Below are 26,365 nucleotides of genomic sequence, written 5' to 3' on the forward strand. Positions count from 1 at the left end.
AAAAACCCATCGTCTCAGCCCAAAATCTCCTTAAGCTGATAAGCAACTTCAGCAAAGTTTCAGGATACAAAATTAATGTGCAAAAATCCCAAGCATTCTTATACACCAGTAACAGACAAGCAGAGAGCCAAGTCAGGAATGAACTTCCATTCACAATTGCTTCAAAGAGAATAAAATACCTAGGAATCCAGCTTACAAGGGATGTAAAGGACCTCTTCAAGGAGAACTACAAACCACTGCTCAGTGAAATCAAAGAGGACACAAACAAATGGAAGAACATACCATGCTCATGGATAGGAAGAATCAATATCGTGAAAATGGCCATACTGCCCAAGGTTATTTATAGATTCAATGCCATCCCCATCAAGCTACCAATGAATTTCTTCACAGAATTGGAAAAAAACTGCTTTAAAGTTCATATGGAACCAAAAAAGAGCCCGCATTGCCAAGACAATCCTAGGTCAAAAGGACAAAGCTGGAGGCGTCACGCTACCTGACTTCAACATACTACAAGGCTACAGTAACCAAAACAGCATGGTACTGGTACCACAACAGAGAAATAGACCAGTGGAACAGAACAGAGTCCTCAGAAATAATACCACACATCTACAGCCATGTGATCTTTGACAAACCTGACAAAAACAAGAAATGGGGAAAGGATTCCTTATTTAATAAATGGTGCTGGGAAAATTGGCTAGCCACAAGTAGAAAGCTGAAACTGGATCCTTTCCTTACCCCTTATACGAAAATTAATTCAAGATGGATTAGAGACTTAAATGTTAGACCTAATACCATAAAAACCCTAGAAGAAAATCTAGGTAGTACCATTCAGGACATAGGCATGGGCAAGGACTTCATGTCTAAAACACCAAAAGCAACGGCAGCAAAAGCCAAAATGACAAATGGGATCTCATTAAACTAAAGAGCTTTTGCACAGCAAAAGAACTACCATCAGAGTGAACAGGCAACCTACAGAATGGGAGAAAATTTTTGCAACCTACTCATCTGACAAAGGGCTAATATCCAGAATCTACAAAGAACTCAAACAAATATACAAGAAAAAAACAAAACCCCATCAAAAAGTGGGCAAAGATATGAACAGACATTTCTCAAAAGAAGACATCCATACAGCCAACAGACACATGAAAAAATGCTCGTCATCACTCGCCATCAGAGAAATGCAAATCAAAACCACAATGAGATACCATCTCACACCAGTTAGAATGGCAATCATTAAGAAGTCAGGAAACAATAGATGTTGGAGAGGATGTGGAGAAATAGGAACACTTTTACACTGTTGGTGGGATTGTAAACTAGTTCAACCATTATGGAAAACAGTATGGCGATTCCTCAAGGATCTAGAACTAGATGTACCATATGACCCAGCCATCCCACTACTGGGTATATACCCAAAGGATTATAAATTACTCTACTACAAAGACACATGCACATGTATGTTTATTGTGGCACTATTCACACTAGCAAAGACTTGGAATCAACCCAAATGTCCATCTGTGACAGACTGGATTAAGAAAATGTGGCACATATACACCATGGAATACTATGCAGCCATCAAAAAGGATGAGTTTGCATCCTTTGTAGGGACATGGATGCAGCTGGAAACCATGATTCTTAGCAAACTATCACAAGAAGAGAAAACCAAACACCGCTGTTCTCACTCATAGGTGGGAACTGAACAATGAGATCACTTGGACTCGGGAAGGGGAACATCACACACTGGGGCCTATCATGGGGAGGGGGGAGGAGGGAGGGATTGCATTGGGGAGTTATACATGATATAAACGTTATGCACATGTACCCTAGAACTTAAAGTATAATAAAAAATAAAAAAAGAAAAAAAATAAGAAAAAAAATAAATAAATAAATAAATAAATAAATAAATAAATAAAGGGGGAAAAAAATGAAAAGAGAATCAGAGTAGAATTTTTAGTTACAAGGGAAGCATCAATTAAGGTGGGGGTTTTTGTTTGTTCTTTTTTTTTTTTTTTTTTTTTTTTTTTTTTTTTTTTTTTAGGTATAACCTTGTATTGCCTAATTTCATGAAAGCTCAGTTGCTCAGGGCAGAGTTGAGAGTCGAACCCACCCGGGATGGGGTGAAATGAGAAGTTAATAATCTACAAGAATGCTAGTAACACAACACAGCAGATTAGATCCTCTATAAAACAACAATTTCACAACTCATTCTCTCCCCAGCCTACCCATAATGCCTATTTCAGACCTTTCCTCTCTCCTCAGAATTCTGTCCTCCTTTCCTCACTACCCTCTCAGAAGATGAGAGCCCCTCTTACTTTATGGAAAAAAGTATGAATGGTTTAATAGAAATTAACCGTTTTCCTAAGATGAAACACTCAAACTAGTGATTATCATGGAGTCTGAGCTTGATGAAGAGGAGAGTGAAGAAATCACAGAGTTGGCAGATTTGGAGTCCCCTTCCCCACATATTTTTTACAGAAATATTTGTGATTTCATCAAGTTTCTATGAATTCTTTTTAATCTAAACATTCTGAAGTTTTGAAGAATTACAAAATTCCTCTGCTAATATTTTCACCTGTTTGACCTTTCACTGACTTTTTTTCATGAGTTTTCATGGTGAATAAAGAAATGCTTTTAAATATAGATAGCTTTTCACAAAGAAATAGCTTAGACCTCTCTCTTATGTCATAAGGACATGACAGTGGCTGCTTAGTTCAGATGTTTAGGGCATGATGTTAATGAGGCCAGGCCCATTTAGTGCCACTCTACTGCCTGGCTTCAGATTGACCTCTTTCCTCCTGCCCTGGTCAGCTGTCTTGTTTAATCAGATCATTAGTCTCACAGGTGAATGGAAGGAATTGGAGCAAATGGCTACAAATACATCAACTGTGTGAAAAGAAAGTACGGCTCTCATGCTTTCTGGATGGGCTGTTCTTATAAAAGAATAGATATCTTTACATGGGAATTTAGTATTTTCAAAGTCCCTTCACATCTGTTATCCACTGATTGTTTGAAACAGAACATAATAATCATCTCCATTTTTTCAGACATGAAGTCTGAGGTAGAGTGGTGCCAAGGGGCTTACCCATCGAAGTAGTTGTATTAGGCATGCCTTTTATTTTCTGTATTCTGGTGCTTGAACATTAGGACCTTGCTGACTCTGAAAGGACTGCCCCTCTCAGGGACAGTCAATCCCTGGATAGCAAACTCATCCCTAAGCATTCTTTCCAAATGCATACTGCCAATCCAAAGCCTGCACTCAAACTACTCCTTATAGCCTCTATTCTCTATCTGCCTAAATTACCCCAGGGGCAGTTGCCACACAACCAGGGACAGTCCCTAAGCCCCAGAGCCAGCCCAGAGCCTGCTGAAGTTATTCAGACTAGCCCATGCTAAGCCTGAGTACCCTGCCTTGCCCATACCTTCCCACAGAAACAATAATAAAGGCTCTTGTCTGTGTTTTCCCAGCTCCCTTTGCCTCCTGACTGATCCCAGGGCTTCCCAGTGTGGCTCCCTGTGGTGTGTCATGCCATCTCCTTTTGGGGACTGTGAATAATAGGCTGTCTGTTCCATGGTAGTCCTTTCCTGATCTGTTGGCCTTACGATGCCTCCAATTTTTTAAAACAATAAACACACTATACTTTAAAACACAGGATGGCTTGAAAATTATGTAGCCAGATTTAGAATCTGGGTTTGGATCCTTTCCATTTCACCACACTGTTGCACAGTGGGTAGTGGGGCAAGAAAAAGGCATCCTGTGTTCACTGGATGAATTCATTCATGAAATGTACATACTCAGAGACCCCAGAACATGCTGGGCAATACACAGCACTGAATATATTGATAAAATAAATTATAATAGACAAAATGGACAGAAAATAAACAAGCAAAAACATCTGAATTCCTAAAAACAACAGCAAGGAAATCATCTCAAGGAGCTCATCTGAGATGTCTGTCCAGCTCTCAAAAGCTCTATTCTCTGATGAGCATTTTTTTCATATGTCTGTTGGCTATATAAATGTCTTCTTTTGAGAAGTGTCTGTTCATGTCCATCGCCCACTTTTTGATGGGGTTGTTTATTTTTTAATTGTAAATTTGTTTAAATTCTTTGTAGTTTCTGGATATTAGCCCTTTGTTAGATGGATAGATGGCAAAAATTTTCTCCCATTCTGTAGGTTGTCTGTTCACTCTGATGATAGTTTCTTTTGCTGTGCAGAAGCTCTTAGGTTTAATTGATCCCATTTGTCTATTTTGGCTTTTGTTGCCATTGCTTTTGGTGTTTTAGTCATGAAGTTCCTGCCCATGCCTATGTCCTGAATGGTATTGCCTAGGTTTTCTTCTAGAATTTTTATGGTGTAAGGAAGGGGTCCAGTTTCTGTTTTCTGCATGTTGCTAGCCAGTTTTCCCAGCACCATTTATTAAATATGAAATCCTTTCCACATTGCTAGCTTTTGTCAGTTTTGTCAAAGCTCAGATGGTTGTAGATGCGTATTATTTCTGAGGCCTTTGTTCTGTTCCATTGGTCTATGTATCTGTTTTGGTACCAGTACCATGCTGTTTTGGTTACTGTAGGCTTGTAGGTTTGAAGTCAGGTAGCATGATGCCTCCAGCTTTGTTCTTTCTGCTTAAGATTCTCCTGGCTGTACATGCTCTTTTTTGGTTCCATATGAAATTTAAAGTAGTTTTTTTCTAATTCTGTGAAGAAAGTCAGTGGTAGCTTGATGGGGACAGCATTGAATCTATAAATTACCTTGGGCAGTATGGCCATTTTCACAATATTGATTCTTCCTATCCATGAACATGGAATGTTTTTCCATTTGTTTGTATCGTCTGTTATTTCCTTGAGCAGTGGTTGGCAGTTCTCCTTGAAGAGGTCCTTCACATCCCTTGAAAGTTGTATTCCTAGGTATTGTATTATCTTTGTAGCAATTGTGAATGGGAGTTCACTCATGATTTGGCTCTCTGTCTGTTGTTGGTGTATAGGAATGCTTATGATTTTTGCACACTGATTTTGTATCCTGAGATGTTACTGAAGTTGCTTATCAGCTTAAGGAGATCTTGATCTGAGATGATGGGGTTTTCTAAATATACAATCACGTCATCTGCAAACAGAGACCATTTGATTTCCTCTTTTCCTATTTGAATACCCTTTATTTCTTTCTCTTGCCTGACTGCCTTGGCCAGAACTTTCAGTACTATATTGAATAGGAGTGGTGAGAGAGGGCATCCTTGTCTTGTTCCGGTTTTCAAAAGGAAGGCTTCCAGTTTTTGCCCATTCAGTATGATATTGGCCGTGGGTTTGTCATAAATAGCTTTTATTATTTTGAGATACATTCCATCAATACCTAGTTTATTGAGAGTTTTTAGCATGAAGCACTGTTGAATTTTGTCGAAGGCCTTTTCTGCATCTATTGAGATAATCATGTGATTTTTTTCTTTGATTCTGTTTATGTGACGGATTACATTTATTGATTTACATATGTTGTACTAGCCTTGCACTGAGAGATGAAGATGACTTGATCGTGGTGGATAAGCTTTTTGATGTGCTGCTGGATTCGGATTGCCAGCATTTTATTGAGGATTTTCACATTGATGTTCATCAGGGATAATTGGCCTAAAATTTTCTTTCTTTTCTTTTTTTTTTTCTTTTTTGTGCTTCTGCCAGGTTTTGGTATTAGGATAACGCTGGCCTCATAAAATGAGTTAAGGAGGAATCCCTCTTTTTCTACTGTTTGGAATAGTTTCAGAAGGAATGGTACCAGCTCCTCTTTGTACCTCTGGTAGAATTTGGCCATGAATCTGTCTGGTTCTTGGCTTTTTTTGGTTGGTAGGCTATTAATTACTGCCTCAATTTCAGAACTTGTTACTGGTCTATTCAAGAATTCGACTTCTTCCTGATTTAGTCTTGGGAGGGTGTATGTGTCCAGGAATTTATCCATTTCTTCTAGATTTTCTAGTTTATTTGTGTAGAGGTGTTTACAGTATTCTCTGATGGTAGTTTGTATTTCTGTAGGATCAGCCATGATATATGCTTTATCATGTTTTATTGTATCAATTTGATTCTTCTGTCTTTTATCTTTATTAGTTTGACTAGAGTTCTATTTTGTTAATCTTTTCACAAACCAGCTCCTGGATTCATTGATTTTTCAAGGATTTTTTTTTGTGGGTGTATGTGTATGTCTCTGTCTCCTTCAGTTCTGCTCTGATCTTAGTTATTTTTTGTCTTCTGCTGACTTTTCAATTTGTTTGCTCTTGCTTCTCTAGTTCTTTTAATTGTGATGTTAGAGTGTCGATTTTAGATCTTTCCCACTTTTTTCTGTGGGCGTTTAGTGCTACAAATTTCCCTCTTATCACTGCTTTAGCTGTGTCTGGTACCTGTGTCTTTGTTCTCACTAGTTTCAAATAACTTATTACTTTCTGCCTTCATTTCGTTATTTACCCAGTAGTAATTCAGGAGCAGATTCAGTTTTCATGTAGTTTTGCAGTTTTGTGTGAGTGAGTTTTTTTTGTTTGTTTGTTTGTTTTGTTTTGTTTTTTTTGAGATGGAGTCTCACTCTGTCTCCCAGGCTGGAGTGTAGTCACGTGATCTCAGCTCACTGCAAGCTCCACCTCCTGGATTCAAGCCATTCTCCTGCCTCAGCCTCCCGAGTAGCTGGGACTACAGGCGCCTGCCACCATGCCTGGCTAATTCTTTGTATTTTTAACAGAGACCAGTTTTCACTATGTTAGCCACGATGATGTCAATCTCCTGACGTCGTGATCCACCTGCCTTGGTCTCCCAAAGGGATTATAGGCATGAGCCACCACGCCCGGCCTTGAGTGAATTTCTTAATCCTGAGTTTTAATTTCATTCTTATGTGACCCCTCAGAAAAAGAGCTAGAGAAATAAATACTCCATTCCTAACATCCTCCTTTTCTTTTCTTTTCTTTTTTTTTTTTTTTTTGGTCTCTTGTTCTCTGCAATAGCCGAACTCAAACAGAAGACAAGGGCAAAAGAGTCTATTGGTCTATTGGTACAGGTCCGGCTCCCTAGGCAGAGGAGCATGGCTCTTGCCGGGCAAATGGAAGCTCTCCAGCACAGCGATGTAGAGATTAGATAGAAGCAGCAGGAGTCTGGAGAGAACATCAGCCTTCTCCCTGCTGTGTGACCCAGACCTTCTGTGAGGCTGTCTTCCTTCATCTGTCATCTAAGGGTGATGACATGAACCTGCCTTAGAGAGTTGTTTCCAGAAATGACGAATAAAAATGAAAATAAAACATTGCACAGGCATAAAGTGCCATATGGATGCTTAACATTTGTGGTTATAGGTTTTAAATTCTGTAGGAGGAATGCCAAAAGGAGGGTGGAATGCATACCAGTCTGAGCGGCCCTGAGATGCCAGCTGTGGAGAAAAAGAGACTGGTAGCCTTATGTTGTTTTTTTTTTTTTTCTTTAGGGAGAGAAGATTGGTCCTTTCTATTATTTGGACAATACATATTATGGCTATAGGATACCAGAACAACCGATTGATTCAATGGCAATACCAATAAAACATAATCACATCAATTATTTACATTTTCTGATTCTAATATTTCTTTCTTTAACCAATTATATTGTTGTGATAGTAATGGTTGCCAAGTTAAAATAAAGATCTCTGACCTATAGACATGGAGATTCTGACTCTGCTTGTGAGGCATAAATCCGGGTAATTTTATAACAAGCTCCCCCGAGTGAATTTTATGACTGGGTTGGTTTGGGGTACACAGTTCAGTAAGACCTGGAGGCTTTACTGTGTCCATTCATTCCTCTGCCATAAAAGGGAATGATCTGGAGAGAAGAAGAAACCAGCCAGAAACGGACTACTCGTGAATGCAGTGATTTACTCGTGAATGCAGTGATTCAGCCTCCTAATGCAAACTACTGGCAGAATCAGTGATCTTAGACTACATGTTATTTGAAGGTACTAAAAGATTTCCACTTGAACATGCCCACCTCACTTCTTCTGCTACAGATTGGACCTGAAAATTCCCACATGACTTATTATTTTGCATTAGGCCACTAACACCTCTTGTTCAAAGGTAATCATTATGTAGAAGCCAACGTGGCAGATTGGAAAGATACTGGACTGGTGGTCAGAAAACCTGATTCTGGGATTTATTGTATTTCTCACACTTTTATTATCTTAAAAAGGAAGCAGAGGACTTTGAAAGAATCTTGTTCTACTTTTTTCTCATGCCCTTCAAGACCTCTGTTGTGATGTTTCTCCAGAATCTAGGATTTTTCTGCCCACTTTTAGAAAATCATTGCAAAAAGAAAATTCGAAATTCTACTCATGTTAAAAAGTCCTTTGATTCTGTGTGTGTGTGTATATATATATACACACATATATACATATACATATATACAAGTTAATATATATACTAGTATACATATGTATACACACATAGATAAATATATATATATATATAACTATTAACAATTATGTTTTGAGCCATCAACTCAAAGTAATTTCTCAGGAAATTTAATCATCTAAAAATACCCAGAGAAACTAGGTCATTTAATGAAGGTATTTTCATGCAGCATAGGAGTGAGGAAAGGAGGCAGAGGCTTTGAAGAGAAAGACCTGAGCAAGGAGCTGGATTGAAGAGACTGAGACATCCTGAAAATGGCAGAATATGAAGGCGTGAGGCTTTTTGTCAAGGGGCAGAGTTCTAAGGTGAAATGGGAATAAATAATACATGGATAATGATACTACCAATTATATAATATTATGGACTTCTAAAACCTTGACATCCTTTTTCCCTTTTATCTTCATAACACTTCCTTAGTACAGGAAAGGCAAGTTGAATGTCTTTAACCTCTACATCAGGTTTCTACATGTCGGTGCTACTGACGTTTGAGGCCAGATAATTCTTCCTTGAAAGAGCTGTGCATGGTGGGATGTTTAGCAGCATCCCTGGTTAATACCCACTAGATGCCAGTACCAACCTCTTCCCCTAATTGTGACAACCAAAAATGACTCCAGATGTCGCCAAATGTCCCTAGTGGTGAAAAACAGTCTCAAATGAGAATCCTTGGTCTACCTGAAATAACTGACATTCAGGAAGCAATAAGACTTGACCAAAATCACACTGCTATTATATAATTTGTTCCAAAACCTGGGGTCTTTGTCTGCACAATGTGGTTTTAATAGAATAATTTTCTCTTCTTCATATTGTTTAATGGTATATGTGATCGTGGCAACAATTGTATCACCAAACCTTCCATACTGCCATAGGCCTTTCAGAAAATAAACTTCTGAGACTATTTTTTTTTTTTTCTCTTCTCCAGCTTGAAGGAATATTTGCTGTAGAATTGAGACCAGGGCTTTTTGGGGATGCTGGTCTTGAGAGTTGATAAATTTATAAAAGACATTTTTGGTCCATTATTAATTCATCTTCATGAATTACTAATTCATTAAGGCAAGATGTGATGCCTCCTATGTTTTCTCTTTAATATTTTCTGTTGAATCTTTAATAGATATTAAGACAAATTAGCTATTAGTTTATAAAGCCTCCTCATGGTAATCAATTTCTAGACTCAGAAACTGATATCATGGTCTATAATTTTGAAACTGATTGGATTGGTATTGGATAAGGAATTTATCGCTTTGAAGAGTTAAAGGATCAATACACTTGGAATAATGTGTCGGGTAACCATGCCAAAACAACTTACATACAAAGCTAGAGGGCAAAGTGGTTTTAACATAATTGGCAGAAAGATAATTAAGTCAAGTTGTGACAAGATATAGGTTAAGATGATTCATTTGAAGCCCTCTGGTATTTCTTTGGCTGAAAAAAATTAGGCTAGCAGAGTAAGCATAACATCTAATAGGTAATTCTCTAAACAGTGTTTGCCAGAGTATTTCCATAAGAGGAAACTTTTTCATGTTTCCCCTTTTGCATTTGTGCTTATCCTATCCAATTCCTTCTCAAGGACTGTAAGAAACTCATTTATTTCATATTCAAGAGTTCAAAATGAGTAAATATGCAGGCAAGTCATGGCAATCATATTCAAACGTGATAAAACTGTGATAATTGTTGAAGTTTCCTTTGGTGGGCCTTCCTCCTCCTCAGAACTTCTCTCCTTTCTGACTCTTCTTGCTTTTAACATGGCCTTTCATTAATATCAATCACTCCTAGCAAAAATCTCCAGAACACTTTCCTCAATTGTACCCTATACCAGCAGTTCAAACTGAGGGACTCCTATCCCTGGGAGTATATGGAGACTCTTTTTAGGGGTACCCTGGCCTATACACTTTAAGTGAATTAATTTCCAGTACTTCAGTTTTCATATGTGCTGTTTCCTAAAGTTAATTTGCCTAAGGGGTCTGCAATTGAGATGTTAAACAATTGTTATTTTCCACATTCCTTTTCCTTTTCCATCTCACCCATCCAGAATTAACTATAGTCTATTGACTCAAGATGCTTTTTAAAAAGACACTAAATAAAGGGACAATTTAAAATATGGTTTCTGGGAACTCTCCTTTAATTTCCAGTGTATTTTAATAATTAACACTTTAAAATAATTTGATCACTCCTTTAATTATATTTAACAGGATGTAACTATAGTAATTTAATACTTATCTTCATGCATTTTACATCAGTGTATGAACAATTTTACCTTTTATTTGTATGCCACAAAATCATATTTTTGTTTCACTTCTTCCACAATATTTTATTCTAATATAATATTTATTTACATTCGAAAGTTATATTGAGCACCTTTCACATCATATGTCCTTTCAATGACTATGTTATCTACCCTCTGTCCCTAAAGCTCTGATGTTATAAAAAATTCATCTGGATAGTTTTATTATAATTATTGTTAATATATGATTATGGAAAACAATGAAACGCATTATATATTATACTTCTTAATGCAAATGATAATATGTCTACAAAAACACTCATACTCTCTAAAATATTTGAAGACATTTATTCTGAACCAAATATGAATGACCATGTCCTATAACACAGCCCTCAGGATATCCTGAGAACATGTGCCCAAGGTGGTCGGGTTGCAGCTTGGTTTTATACATTTTAGGGAGGCATGAGACATCAATCAGTACATTTAAGAAATATATTGGTATGGTCCAGAAAGGTGGGACAATTCAAAGCTTGGGGACAGCTTCTCGGCTGTAGGTAAATTTAAACATTTTCTGGTTGACGGTTGAGTTTGTCTAAAGACCTGGGATCAATAGAAATGAACATCTGGGTTGTGATAACAGGTTGTAAAGACCAACGTTTTACTACATAGATGAAGCTTTTTTAAAATTAATTTTTTATTATACTTTAAGTTCTAAACATATGTTTAGCATATGTGCACAACATGCTGGTTTGTTACATAGGTATACAGGTGCCATATTGGTTTGCTGCACCCATCAACTTGTCATTTATATTAGATATTTCTCCTAATGCTATCCTTCCCACAGCTCCCCAAACCCTGACAGGCCCCCGTGTGTGATGGAACCTGCCCTGTGTCCATGTGTTCTCGTTATTCAGCTCCCACCTATGAGTGGGAACATGCAGTGTTTGATGTTCTGTTCTTGTGATAGATTGCTGAGAATGATGGTTTCCAGCTTCATTCATGTCCCTGCAAAGGACATGAACTCATCCTTTTTATGACTGCATAGTATTCCACGGTGTATATGTGCCACATTTTCTTAATCCAGTCTATCATTGATGAACATTTCAGTTGGTTTCAAGTCTTTGCTATTGTGAATAGTGCCACAATAAACATACATGTGAGTGTGTCTTTATAGTAACATAATTTATAATCCTTTTGGTTATACCCAGTAATTGGATTACTGGATCAAATGGTATTTCTAATTCTAGATCCTTGAGGAATCGCCACACTGTCTTCCACAATGATTGAACTAATTTATATTCGCATCAACAGTGTAAAAGCATTCCTATTTCTCCACATCCTCTCCAGCATTTGTTATTTGCTGACTTTTTAATGATAGCCATTCTAACTGGTGTGAGATGGTATCTCACTGTGGTTTTGATTTGCATTTCTCTGGTGACCAGTGATGAGCATTTTTTCATGTGTCTGTTGGCTGCATAAATGCCTTCTTTTGAGAAGTGTCTGTTCATATCCCTTGTCCACTTTTTGATGGTTTTTCTTTTCTTGTAAATTTGTTTAAGTTCTTTGTAGATTCTGGATATTAGCTCTTTGTCACATGGATAGATTGCAAATGTTTTATCCTGTTCTGTAGATTGCCTGTTCACTCTGATGATAGGTTTTTTGTTTGTTTGTTTGTTTGTTTTGCTGTGCAGAAACTCTTTAGTTTAATTAGATCCCATTTGTCAATTTTGGCTTTGTTGCCATTGCTTTTGATGTTTTAGCCATGAAGTCTTTGCCCATGCCTATGTCCTGAATGGTATTGCCTAGGTTTTCTTCTAGGGTTTTTATGGTTTTAGGTCTTACGTTTAAGTCTTTAATCCATGTTGAGTTAATTTTCGTATAAGGTATAAGGAAGGGATCCAGTTTCAGCTTTCTACATATGGCTAGCCAGTTTTTCCAGCACCATTTAATAGATAGGGAATCCTTCCCCATTTCTTGTTTTTGTCAGGTTTGTCAAAGATCAGATGGTTGTAGATGCATGGTGTGATTTTTGAGGCCTCTGTTCTGTTCCATCGGTCTCTATATCTGTTTTGTTACCAGTACCATGCTGTTTTGGTTACTGTAGCCTTGTAGTATAGTTTGAGGTAAGGTAGCATGATGCCTCCAGCTTTGTTCGTTTTGCTTAGGATTGTCTTGGCTATGCGGGCTCTTTTTTGGTTCCATATGAACTTTAAAGTAGTTTTTTCCAATTCTGTGAAGAAAGTCATTGGTAGCTTAATGGGGATGGCATTGAATCTATAAATTACCTTGCGCAGTATGGCCATTTTCACGATATTAATTCTTCCTATCTATGAGCATGGAATGTTTTTCCATTTGTTTGTATCCTCTGTTATTTCCTTGAGCAGTGGTTGGTAGTTCTCCTTGAAGAGGTCCTTCACGTCCCTTGAAAGTTGTATTCCTAGGTATTTTATTCTCTTTGTAGCAATTATGAATGGGAGTTCACTCATGACTTGGCTCTCCATTTGTCTATTATTGGTGTATAGGAGTGCTTGTGATTTTTGCACATTGATTTTGTATCCTGAGACTTTGCTGAAGTTGTTTATCAGTAAGGAGATTTTGGGCTGAGACAATAGGGTTTTCTAAAGATACAATCATGTCATCTGCAAACAGAGACAATTTGACTTCCTCTTTTCCTAATTGATTACCCTTTATTTATTTTTCTTGCCTGATTGCCCTAGCCAGAACTCCCAACACTATGTTGAATAGGAGTAGTGAGGGAGGGCATCCTTGTCTTGTGCTGGTTTCCAAAGGGAATGCTTTCAGTTTCTGCCCATTCAGTATGATATTGACTGTGGGTTTGTCAAAAATAACTTATATTATTTTGAGATACGTTCCATCAATACCTAATTTATTGGAAGTTTTTAGCATGAAGGGCTGTTGAATTTTGTTGAAGGCTTTTTCTGCCTTTATTGAGATAATCATATGGTTTTTGTCATTGGTTCTTTTTATGTGATGGGTTATGTTTATTGATTTGCGTATATTGAAGCAGGCTTGCATCCCAGGGATGAAGCCCACTTGATCATGGTGGACAAGCTTTTTGATGTACTCCTGGATTCGGTTTGCCAGTATTTCACTGAGGATTTTTGCCTCGATGTTCATCAGGGATATTGGCCTAAAATCCTAAAATTCTCTTTTTTTGTTGTGTCCCTACCAGGCTTTGGTATCAGGATGATGTTGGCCTCATAAAATGAGTTAGGGACGATTCTTTCTTTTTCTATTGATTGAAATGTTTTCAGAAGGAATGGTACCAGCTCCTCTTTGTACCTCTGGTAGAAATCAGCTGTGAATCCATTTGGTCCTGGACATTTTTCGTTGTCAGGCTGTTAATTATTGCCTCAATTTCAGAACCTGTTATTGGTCTATTCAGAGATTCAACTTCTTGCTGACTTAGTCTTGGGAGGGTGTATATGTCCTGAAATTTATTAATTTCTTCTAGATTTTCTAATTTATTGGCGTAAAGGTGTTTATACTATTCTCTGATGGTAGTTTGTATTTCTGTGGGATCAGTGGTGATATCCCCTTTGTCATTTTTTATTACATCTATTTGATTCTTCTCTCTTTTCTTCTTTATTAGTCTTGCTAGTGGTCTATGTATTTCATTGATCTTTTCAAAGAAACCAGCTCCTGGATTCATTGATTTTTTGAAAGGTTTTTTTGTGTCTCTATCTCCTTTAGTTCTGCTCTGATGTTAGTTATTTCTTGCCCTCTGCTAACTTTTCAATTTGTTTGTTCTTGCTTCTGTAGTTCTTTTAATTGTAATATTAGGGTGTTGATTTTAGATCTTTCCTGCTTTCTCTTGTGGGCATTTAGTGCTATAAATTTCCATCTACATACTGCTTTAAATGTGTCCCAGAGATTCTGGTACGTTGTGTCTTTGGTTTCAAAGAACATCTTTATTTTTGCCTTAATTTTGTTACTTATTCAGTAGTCATTCAGGAGCAGGTTGTTCAGTTTCCATGTGGTTGTGCGGTTTTGAGTGAATTTATTAGTCCTGAGTTCTAATTTGATTGTACTACACAGATGAAGCTTTTAGGTAGCAGGCTTCAGAGAGAATAGGCTGCAGAATATTTCTTATCAGACTTATGACAATGGATGTTGGCAAAATGCTTCAATTTTATTACTCAAAACCATTCACAACTTCTTTCAAAGCCTACCTACTTTGTGTCCTCATCAGATGAGTACAATTTTTAATTAATCTCAGCTCAAATATTATTCATTGGTGACATATAACATACTTTTTTCTTACAACAGTACTTGAACCCAAATCCTTTGAAATCTTGACACTTTTATGGAAGTGACTAGAGTATGGCATTTTGTTAGGCATAATTTTCTATAATTCATTCTGTTTCTTATCCTTGAATTTTCTGTGAAGGATCAAATAACTTCAGAAAATGTGTCTACCCTAATTCGTATTTTTAGGTATGAACTTTTTCATTTTAAAATATTAAATTTGCTTTCATTTTTAAGATATCATATTTCTATAGACTATGTTCATTGAGTGAAGTAAGGTACAAAGACATTATCCAATTCTGTGTTTATCTGTTTCTTCTATGTTCAAGGGAAGTCTACAAGGGCTTCTACTGGCAAAGAGAGATGGTGAGAGATTATGAATTAAAATTCTTGGGGGACACATATCTTGAATTTCAGTTCTTCTAAATGTGTCCAGGCATCAGGGAAGAAATTGATCCAACCCAAATGTAACTGGTGGTTCCAAGTCACTTCTTAAATATAGCCAGAGCTTCATTGTAGAAATTTCACACAGAAGTAAATGATATAACAAAGATTGCAGTAATCCTGTTGTTTTTTCTATTTTGTCAAGATTTTTTCCCTCTGTGTAAAAAAAATAGATGTCTTCAAGAATTAATTATCCTTCTCCTCTTTAATTGATGGCCCTGAACAAGTAAAGCTGATGTTAGATTGTCTTTAAATTTTGTATTTCTGTGACTTCTCTAAACATTTACTCTTAGATATACAGTCATGTGTCACAATGATGAGGATATATTCTGAGAAATGCATCATTGGGCAATTTTGTCATTGTTTTGTGAATATCATAGAGTGTGCTTTCACAGATCTAGATGGTATAGCCTACTACATACCTAGGCCATATGGTATCACCTATTGCTCCAGGGGTACAAATATACAGCGTGTTACTCTGCTGAACACTGTGGGCAATTGTAACACAATGGTACGTATTTGTATATTTAAACATATTTAAACAAAGAAACTGTATAGTGAACATACTGTATAAAAGATAAAAAAAGGTACACTTGTATAATGCTCTTATTATGAATGTAATTTGCAGGACTGGGAGTTGCTGTGGGTGAGTCACCGACTGAATGGAGAGTGAATGTGAAGGGTTAGGACACAACTGTACAATACTGCAGACTCTATGAATACTATACACTTATGCTACACTAAATTTATTTTTAAAATATTTTATTCTTTGGTAATAACTTTGGATCATTGCAACCTTTTTACTTTATAAACTTTTTAATTTTTCAATTTTTGACTCTTCTGTAATAAAACTTAGTTAAAAACACAAACACATTGTGCAGTTGTACAAAAAAGATTTTCTTTTCTTATATCTTGATTCTGTAATTCTTTTATATTTTTAAATTTAAAAAATTTATTCTTAAACTTTTTTATCAGAAACAAAGACAAAAACATACACATTAGCTTAGGCCTACACAGTGTTAGATATGAATTCAAAATTTCTCTTCAAAGAATCAATATATTAGTATGTTCAATTCTTTGCCTTCTAGTTTTTTTTTCTATTTAAAAGAAAAACTTTTATTTTAGCTTTAGGGGTACATGTGAAGGTTTGTTACACAGGTAAACTTGTGTCACAGGGCTTGTTATACAGGTTATTTCATCACCCAGGTACTAAGCCCAGTACCCAATAGTTGTCTTTCTTGCTCCTCTCCTTCCTCCCACTCCCCACCCTCAAGTAGACCCAGTGTCTATTGTTTCCTTCTTTCTGTTCATAAGTTCTCATCATTTAGCCCCCACTAATATGTGAGAACATGTGATATTTGGTTTTCTGTTCTTGCGACAGGTTGCTGAGAATGATGGTTTCCAGCTGCATCCATGTCCCTACAAAGGACAGGAACTCATCCTTTTTTATGGCTGCATAGTATTCCATGGTGTATATGTGCCACATTTTCTTAATTCAGTCTGTCATTGATGGACATTTGGGTTGGTTCCAAGTCTTTGCTATTGTGAACAGTGCCTCAATAAACATATGTATGCATGTGTCTTTATAGCAGCATGATTTATACTTCTTTGGGTATATACCCAGTAATGGGATGACTAGGTCAAATGGCATTTCTAGTTCTAGATCCTTGAGGAATCGCCACACTGTCTTCCACAATGGTTGAATTAGTTTCCAGTCCCACTAACAGTGTCAAAGTGTTCCTATTTCTCCACATCCTCTCCAGCACCTGTTGTTTCCTGATTTTTTAATGATCACCATTCTAACAGGTGTATCTCATTGTAGTTTTGATTTGCATTTCTCTGATGGCAAGTGATGATGAGCATTTTTTCATGTTTCTGTTTGCTGCATAAGTGTCTTCTTTTGAGAAGTGTCTGTTCATATCCTTTGCCCACTTTTTGATGGGATTTTTTTTTCTTGTAAATTTGTTTGAGCTCTTTGTAGGTTCTGGATATTAGCTCTTTGTCAGATGAGTAGATGGCAAAAATTTTCTCCCATTCTGTAGGCTGCCTGTTCACTCTGGTGGTAGTTTCTTTTGCTGTGCAGAAGCTCTTTAATTTAATTAGATCCCATTTGTCAATTTTGGCTTTTGTTGCCATTGCTTTTGGTGTTTTAGACATGAAGTCCTTGCCCATGCCTATGTCCTGAATGGTATTGCCTAGGTTTTCTTCTAGGGTTTTTATGGTTTTAGGTCTAACATTTAAGTCTTTAATCAGTCTTGAACTAATTTTTGTATAAGGTATAAGGAAAGGATCCAGTTTCAGCTTTCTACATGTGACTAGCCAGTTTTCCAGGCACCATTTATTAAATAGGGAATTCTTTCCCCATTTCTTGTTTTTGTCAGGTTTGTCAAAGATCAGATGGTTGTAGATGTGTGGTATTATTTCTGAGGACTCTGTTCTGTTCCATCGGTCTGTATGTCTCATTTGGTACTGGTACCATGCTGTTTTGGTTACTTTAGTCTTGTAGCGTAGTTTGAAGTCAGGTAGCGTGATGCTTCCAGCTTTGTTCTTTTGGCTTAGGACTCTCTTGGCAATGTGAGCTCTTTTTTGGTTCCATATGAGCTTTAAAGTAGTTTTTTCCAATTCTGTGAAGAAAGTCATTGATAGCTTAATGGGGATGGCATTGAATCTATAAATTACCTTGGGCAGTATGGCCATTTTCACGATATTAATTATTCCTATCCATGAGCATGGAATATTCTTACATTTGTTTGTGTCCTCTTTTATTTCATTGAGCAGTAGTTTGTAGTTCTCCTTGAAAAGGTCCTTCACATTCCTTGTAAGTTGGATTCCTAGGTATTTTATTCTCTTTGTAGCAATTGTGAATGGGAGTTCACTCATCATTTGGCTGTTTGTCTGTTATTGGTGTATAAGAATGCTTGTGATTTTTGCACATTGATTTTGTATACTGAGACTTTGCTGAAGTTGCTTATCAGCTTAGGGAGATTTTGGGCTGAGACAATGGGGTTTTCTAAATATACAATCATGTCATCTGCAAACAGGGACAATTTGACTTCTTTTTTTCCTAAATGAATACCCTTTATTTCTTTCCCTTGCCTGATTATCCTGGCCAGAATTTCCAACACTATGTTGAATAGGAGAGGTGAGAGAGGCCATCCCTGTCTTTTGCCAGTTTTCAAGGGGAATGCTTCCAGTTTTTGTCCATTCAGTATGATATTGGCTGTGGGTTTATCATAAATAGCTCTTATTATTTTGAGATATGTTCCATCAATAGCGAATTTATTGAGAGTTTTTAGCATGAAGGGCTGTTGAATTTTGTGGAAGGCCTTTTCTGCATCTATTGAGATAATCATGTGGTTTTTGTCTTTGGTTCTGTTTATATGCTAGATTACATTTATTGATTTACATATGTTGTACTAGCTTTGCATCTGAGAGATGAAGATGACTTGATCGTGGTGGATAAGCTTTTTGATGTGCTGCTGGAATCGATTTGCCAGTATTTTATTGAGGCTTTTTGCATTGATGTTCATCAGGGATATTGGTCTAAAATTCTCTTTTTTTTTGTAACCTTCTACTTTTAAACTTAACTTCCTCATAAAGCAACCTTTTCTGATTACCTGCTCCACCTTGACTCATTCCAGTTACGTGTTGCACCCTGACTCATTCTGATTACCTGCTCATTCTCCACCCTGACTCATTCTGATTTCCTGCTCTGCCATAACTATTTTTCCTGCCAAACCACTCGCCCCATCACTCTCTTTAACTTAGCCAATCAGAATTAGTTTAGCCTGTGTGGTCTAACACTAGCCACTAGGGGAGTGACATGGCAGCAGGGGTCACGTGCATCAGGAATAAGGCCCCTTATTCCTCCGTTGTCCAGGTGTGCGCTCACTATTGCTCCATCTGTGAGGGCTCACCCTTCTATGGAAGCAAACTGCCATGCTGAGAAGAAAAAAAGAAAATTTTATATTCAAGAGCTATTTCTTTTGTGGCGCTAAAGCTTTATTTATAACAACAGGATCAGAGTCATCAATATAACTGTCTTCCACCTCCACATCTTATCTCACTGGAAGATCTTCATGGCTAGTAGCACCCATGGAACTGTCAGCTTCTACTACAACAATGCCTTTCTCTGGAATCTCTCCTGAAGAACCTGCATGAGGGTGTTTTACAGTTGTTTTTTTAATAAGTGAAGGCATGCACTCTACCAAAAAAAAGCGTAGTAGAATAAATACATAAACCAGTGACAATTGCTTATTATTATCTGGTATTATGTACTGTACACAGTTTTATATACTATACTTTCACATTACTGGCAGTACAGTAGATTTGTTTACACCAGCATCACCACACACGTGAGTAATGCATTATGCTGCAATGTTAGGACTGTTACAACCTCAGTCAGGCAATAGGAATTTTTCAGCTCCGTTATAATCTTATGGGATTACTGTCATAGATGTGATTTTTCATTGACCAAAACATAGCTATGCAATGTATGACTGTGTATGAAATATGGAATGGAGGACTTTTAAAAATAACCCGATAGACTCTGAAGAAAGACAGCATCTAGTAAATCTTTTTATTCCTAGTACTTCACATAGTATCAGTGTCATAGTAGGCAATAAATAAAATTGTGCTCAGTTTTCTAAATCAACACATCTTCATTCCAAGGACCAGTTTTAATATATCAAATACAAGTCTACCAATAAATGAATTATCCAAATAATTGATGAAAACCATCAGAATGATTCATACAATTGCTCCAGGGTCTATTTAAAGTTTTACAATATAGACCCACCCCTAAGTTCAAGATTACTGCAAAGACAACTTATAGCTTCTTTTTAAAAAGCTCTTGATGATGTATAGACTTAAGCTGCTTAAATATATTACATTTATCCAACCTTGCAAATAATTCACAGACAGGGGCAATAAATTATCACAGTTTTAATCCTTATCACTCTCCATGTTACCATTTAAAATGAGGCTGTGTTTCCCAGAAAGACTGAAGCAATTATGTATGTGTAGATTGAAGCCCTTCTTGTTTTAGTCTCTGCTTCTTTGTAGTAAAGAAAAACATTATCTACTGTCATCAAATCTAAACTTCAAGATGGTTACGAGAGGAGAGGAAACATTGTAGAATGTTTGCATTCTACTAAAGAGAGAGATCCTGTCTGGAATGTTAGCCTCCGCTCCCCACCCCCCTTTTTTAAGACCTCTGTCAAAACATATTTTCTTGAGTTCTGTCGTAAATGATATCATATAATGGTTTTGGTCCCAAGTTCAATCTGTAAATAGTATGCTCGCAGCTGGTGAATCTTATGTCTTGCTTCTGGCTTGCAGTGCTTCATTTTATTTAAGAATAACATCAGCTCAAAGTTGTAACTGGGACACAGACTTGATAAACTTGGTACACTGAAGTCCGTAAACCTACAACGTGGACTTGATACCTAGCTGCGCTGAGGTCTGGGTTCTGCTACACCTCCCTTTCCCTAATGTGCACTTTTTTCTTTCTCTCACATGGTCATATGGTGAGAGATGGCTCCTACAACTTAATGTTAGTCAATAACACTGTACAATCTAAGCATGATTTATTTTCTCCTGATTTAAAAAACAACACACTGCCTCTCTACCTGCTTATCTTGCAAACAATAAATGCAACCACAACAAAAACTCCTGCATCAAGTTATCTTTTATTGTTAGGGATCCTGGATGAGAGGTCTAAAGAACAAGAGTCTCAGTTCTCAAGAGCTGAGATCCAGAAAGAACTCAGAAACCATTTTCAGGATCCAAAACCAGTGTCTTCAAAAGAATGGCATTGTGAGTTAGTTCTAAAACGATACCTAAAGTGAGGCCCAGAAGTTGATAAGAAGCTCTCTTTAGAGGTATCATAAGAAAAGTGTGATGGTGTTATTAGGAAAGATTTTGCAGAAAAGTCTCAGACTTTTAAGTTTTCAGAGACATCTACATCTTCCAGCCTCATACGTGCTAAGCTGCCAAAAGATGAGCTTGGTCTAATGCTAGGACATTGATAGGGGCTGGCTGAGCACCAAATTTCCAAGCTTTTCCAGATTCTGTTCAAGCTGGAAAAAATAATCAAATAAATATAATTTAACAAATGCCTACAAGTGCATGGAATTTCATCTTTGCTTTAGAGACTGTAAAGAAGTCCAAAGTGTCCTGACCTCCCAGAGTTTATTGTCCAGATGCAGAGAATAGACATACACACATGAAACAGTAGCAGACATAAACACACACATAAAAAAGATTTTAAAAAGACAGTAGAGTATGTTATTAAATTCTACAAGACATGGAACAAATTCCAAGAAAGCTGGTATTTCAGAGAAAGAGAAGTAACGAAGGCACCAGGGTCATGGGTCTTGAGCAAATCTCAAAACAGAGAGAGTTTGTAAGTAAACAAAATAAAGAAAGGAGAACTTTCTGATCAAGAAAACAGCAGCATGAAGCTGGCATGTTTGAGGTTCAGTAATGAAACAAGACTAGCCTTAGCAGAGCATACTTGAAAAGGTTTTTATTGTTCTGTTAAATTTCGTAAATTTCCCTGAGAGGGGATACAGCAGGTGTGTGAAGGAATTTTATACCCCTCCATTCTCATTACACATGCATATTCTAAATAGGGATTTGTAATCCTTGTGTAACGAAAGTGAATGTTATAAAGGGTCAGGATAGCCCAGTGGTTAAAATGCAAAGAGCTATAAAACCACACTGCCTAAAATTAAATCCTGCCCCATTTCTTCCATTTAACTACCTGTATAACCTTGAAGAAATTACTGTTTTTCTGTACTTCAGTTTGTTTTGTTAAATGATGTAATATAATCCATCTGATGCGGTGTTAGTAATATCTGCAAAGCATTTAGATAGCATTATCAGTAATAATTACCATCACTATCACCACCAACAAAATATAACAATAAATTTTAGCAACCATTATGAAGCTGTTATAAAACTTTTATTAAAAGAGAATTGACTCCTCTGAAAAAAGAATAAACCTTTTGATATGAAAGTTGAGATCCTGAGATCTAGCTGTGTATAGGGCCAAACCCCAACACTGTTTAGGCTGCTGTACATTGACCATTTGACCATCTCTACTAAAAGTACAAAAATTAGCCTGCCGGGCGCCTGAGTAGTAGCTACTCAGGAGGCTGAGGCAGGAGAATTGCTTAAACCCAGGAGGCGGAAGTTGCGGTGAGCTGAGATCGCACCACTGCTCTCCAGCCTGGGCAACAGCGCAAGACTCTGTCTCAAAAAAAAAGAAAAAAAAAAAATTACTGACGGCGTTGTGTTCCTATCAGGGAAGGAGGCAGAATATGTGATGCTAGTGACTTAGTGAGTTGAAGGTGAAGTAGGATTTTTCTGCGCTTCTTTGCTGGGCTCGTAGCAGAGCGTCTACCCAGCGGCGTCTGGTCTGCGCTCTGGGCTATGGCTTCCGCCACTGCAGGTTCAACCCTTGGTGGGAAGGAGCGAGTGAGCAAGCATGGGGTCGGCCTGGCTGCTTCCAGCACTGAGCAGGAGTAGGATCCGTGCATAGCCTACGGCCAGACAAGGCATGTTGCCCCGAGGGGAATGTGGCAGCACCCAGGCAGGGGTGCCCGTGACCCCAAAGCCCCATAGAGGGTGTTACAGTGTGCTAATTAGCTCGTTCAGTAACCCATCTGCAGCCCCAGGGACAGTGGCCCGTTAACAGCTCAGTCAGCCCCTTGCCCCACTCTGGCTCATGGCTCTGGGACTGGCTGGACCCTGCCGTTGTTTCCCTTGTGTGAGAGGGCTGCTCTCCATGATCGAGGGCAGAGGGCCAATGTTCCAGCCTTTCTGGGTACCACATTTGGTGGGTCTCAGGTTTTTCTCCTGCATCCAGAAAGAATGAAGTCACGCTGACAAATTGAAGGATGATGAGAATAGAGAATTTTACTGAGCAATGAAACAATTCTCAGCAGAGAAGGGAGGTGAAGATCAGGTCGGGTCATCGCTCTCAGTGTGGCTGAGTCTGGGTTTTTTTTGTTGTTTGTTTGTTTGTTTTTATAATAGGCACAGGATGGGGGAAAGGCAGGCTGTAAGTAGTATTGGAAAAGGTAACATTCGATTGGTTAAAAAGATGAAAGAACCTATCAAAAAAGGGTGGGCAAAGAGGAACAGTAGTTTTCACTCTGGGTGGCATGTGTCATCCAGAACCAGCAGTACAGGCTGATTTTGACTTGAAGTTGGGGTTTCACCAGGGACCTGCCCCTATATCAACCTACGCTTTTGTCTGCCTCCCACCGCTATCAAAGGGTTCTAAGAAATTTCCCACTGTCATGCAAGAAGAAGTCAAACAAAACAATACAGATGATCAGACCAATCCTAAGTAGTATTTGCATTTTCAGGACAGTTTCTCTGATTTCTTCAACACATTAATGGCGATTTTTTTAAAGGACAAGGTTGTCTGAGCTAGATTAAAAGAGATTTGAGAGTAATAGAACCAGTAGTATAATAACAAAAGACTAAATTATAGTCTCTCCACAAAATCTTAATTAAACCATAGCTACGACTACATGTAAAGAATGCTGAAAAATTCAGGTGTAAGAAGGGAAATAAATGTCCTAAACCAGCAAAGTCATCTCTACAGCCCATATAGAAAAAAAAAAAAAAAAAAAAAAAAAAAAAAAAAAAAAACACAAAAATCAGCAATTGCGTTGAAGAGAGTGCTGTGAGGTTCTACTGGTAAAAGAACACAGCATCAACCAGAGTTTACTCATAGGAGGAAAGGACCCTCCCCTGAGTCAGAAAATGTTGAGAAAAATTCTGAGACCTGTTAGTGCACTGTTTCCTGGAGAGTCCATAGAAAGGGGCTCAAATTGTTGAACAGATGGAACAGTTCTTAAGAATAATACTCATGGGGAATATGGAGGTATCTTGGAAAAAGGACGTATCTCTTGAATAAAGATGGTGGTAATGGAAAAGAAGAAATGGACGGTAGAATCCACAATAAAATAAGAGAGTAAGAATCAGAAGGCAGATGAAAATAAATTAATGAAAGAGATGCCCTTTGTTAAAGAAATTGTGCCTTAGTACAGCAACAAAAGAGGGCGCTATTAAACTATGAAACTAAGTAAGTCACTCCGACCTCTCGGTTTAGAATGGCTACGAATTCAATAAAAACTATGAAATTTTTTAATTAATTAATTAATTAATTTTTATTTTATTTTATTTTGTGACACGGAGTCTGGCTCTGTAGCCCAGGTTGGAGTCCAGTGGCACAATCTCGGCTCACTGCAAGCTCCACCTTCCGATGCACGCCATACGCCTGCCTCAGCCTCCCGAGTAGCTGCGACTACAGGCCCCCGCCACCACACCCGGTTAATTTTTTAGTAGAGACGGGGTTTTGGGGTTTCACCGTGTTAGCCAGGATGGTTCCGATATCCTGACCTTGTGATCTGCCTGCTTCTGCCTCCCAAAGTGCTGGGATTACAGGCGTGAGCCACCGCACCCGGCCAAAACTAACTATGAATTTAAATAAAGAGAATTCAATATCTGTATGGAATTTATATAAGAAGAAAACAAGGTGAAACTCAAAATTTTCAGCAGGCATAAATGCTAGTAACAACCACACACACACACAAAAAAAATTGTGAAAAAGGAAAAAAGCTAAACTCAACAATATAAATTAAATATAGTTAGATAAATCATAATGGAAATAAAAAAAAGTCAGGAAGATGTAAACAGGGAGGTGACAAAACTCAAGAAAAAGTGAAGAAAAAGATTATAATAGAAATAATACTACATTACATTATTTATTGAATGATCAGGGTTAGAATAGCTATAATCAAATTATTACAATAAGTAGCATGGAAAATAGTAATGAAGTAAGGGGTACATAAAATACCAATGAAAAGAGTCTAAAAATAACATAAATGATAACAAGGATTAAATTTAAAGTGATCAATCTAGAACACAAGCAAAGAAGATTCAATATATGTATTATTGGAGTTACTGAGAAGTGAAACAGAGCAATTACATAGAACTAAAGTTTAAAAGTATATTGAGGCCGGGCACGGTGGCTCAAGCCTGTAATCCCAGCACTTTGGGAGGCCGAGACGGGAGGATCACGAGGTCAGGAGATCGAGACCATCCTGGCTAACACGGTGAAACCCCATCTCTACTAAAAAAAATACAAAAAAACGAGCCGGGCGAGGTGGCGGGCGCCTGTAATCCCAGCTACTCGGGAGGCTGAGGCAGGAGAATTGCGTAAACCCGGGAGGCGGAGCTTGCAGTGAGCTGAGATCCGGCCACTGCACTCCAGCCCGGGCGACAGAGCGAGACTCCGTCTCAAAAAAAAAAAAAAAAAAAAAAAAAAAAGTATATTGAGAGAGTTTTTTTATACAATTAAAATAAATATGACTGAATATACATATAAGTAGAAGTTGCTGGTCAGCTCTGAAATATATTCTAGTAAAATCAAAAGTAAAAACTAAATAAAGTAAATTTAAGAAAAGTTTAAAAATAAAGTGAAAAAACGATTTTTTTTGGACATCTAAGTGAAAAACAAAACCGAGAAATGGGTAATAATCAATTTGGCATATGACTTCGCAAGAGAAACAAAGTAAATATCTTAACATTTTAAATCCGGGAAAGAAAACACAAGCTAAGAATTCTATATCCAGGGAAACAAATCTTATAGCATCAAGGCTATACAAAATAAGTTTAAAATTGTTAAGAATATTATAATCACAAACCTTTTCCAAAAAGTCAGTGGGAGAATAGTGCTGATTCAACCAAATAAATATTGGGGAAATTGACAAATATGAGGTACTGAGTATTTTGTACTGTAATTCTAATCCTAAAACAAAAGTTGTTCAAAGGCTAAAGGAAATTGTATATACTCTTGCAAAAAGTAAATAATGCAACCGAAAAGTAGGAGAAGGAAGGAGGGAGAAAGGGAAAAGTATAAGAAACTAATTGATTGCTGCATAAGTAATACAGGAGAATTCACGGATTCTATTTAATGCTAACAAATGCAATAAGACTTGGTGATTTCTTAAAAAGTAGGCATTTTAT

Source organism: Trachypithecus francoisi, unplaced genomic scaffold, assembly GCF_009764315.1.
Source record: "Trachypithecus francoisi isolate TF-2019V2 unplaced genomic scaffold, Tfra_2.0 Lachesis_group19, whole genome shotgun sequence".
In the NCBI taxonomy this organism is placed as follows: Eukaryota; Metazoa; Chordata; class Mammalia; order Primates; family Cercopithecidae; genus Trachypithecus; species Trachypithecus francoisi.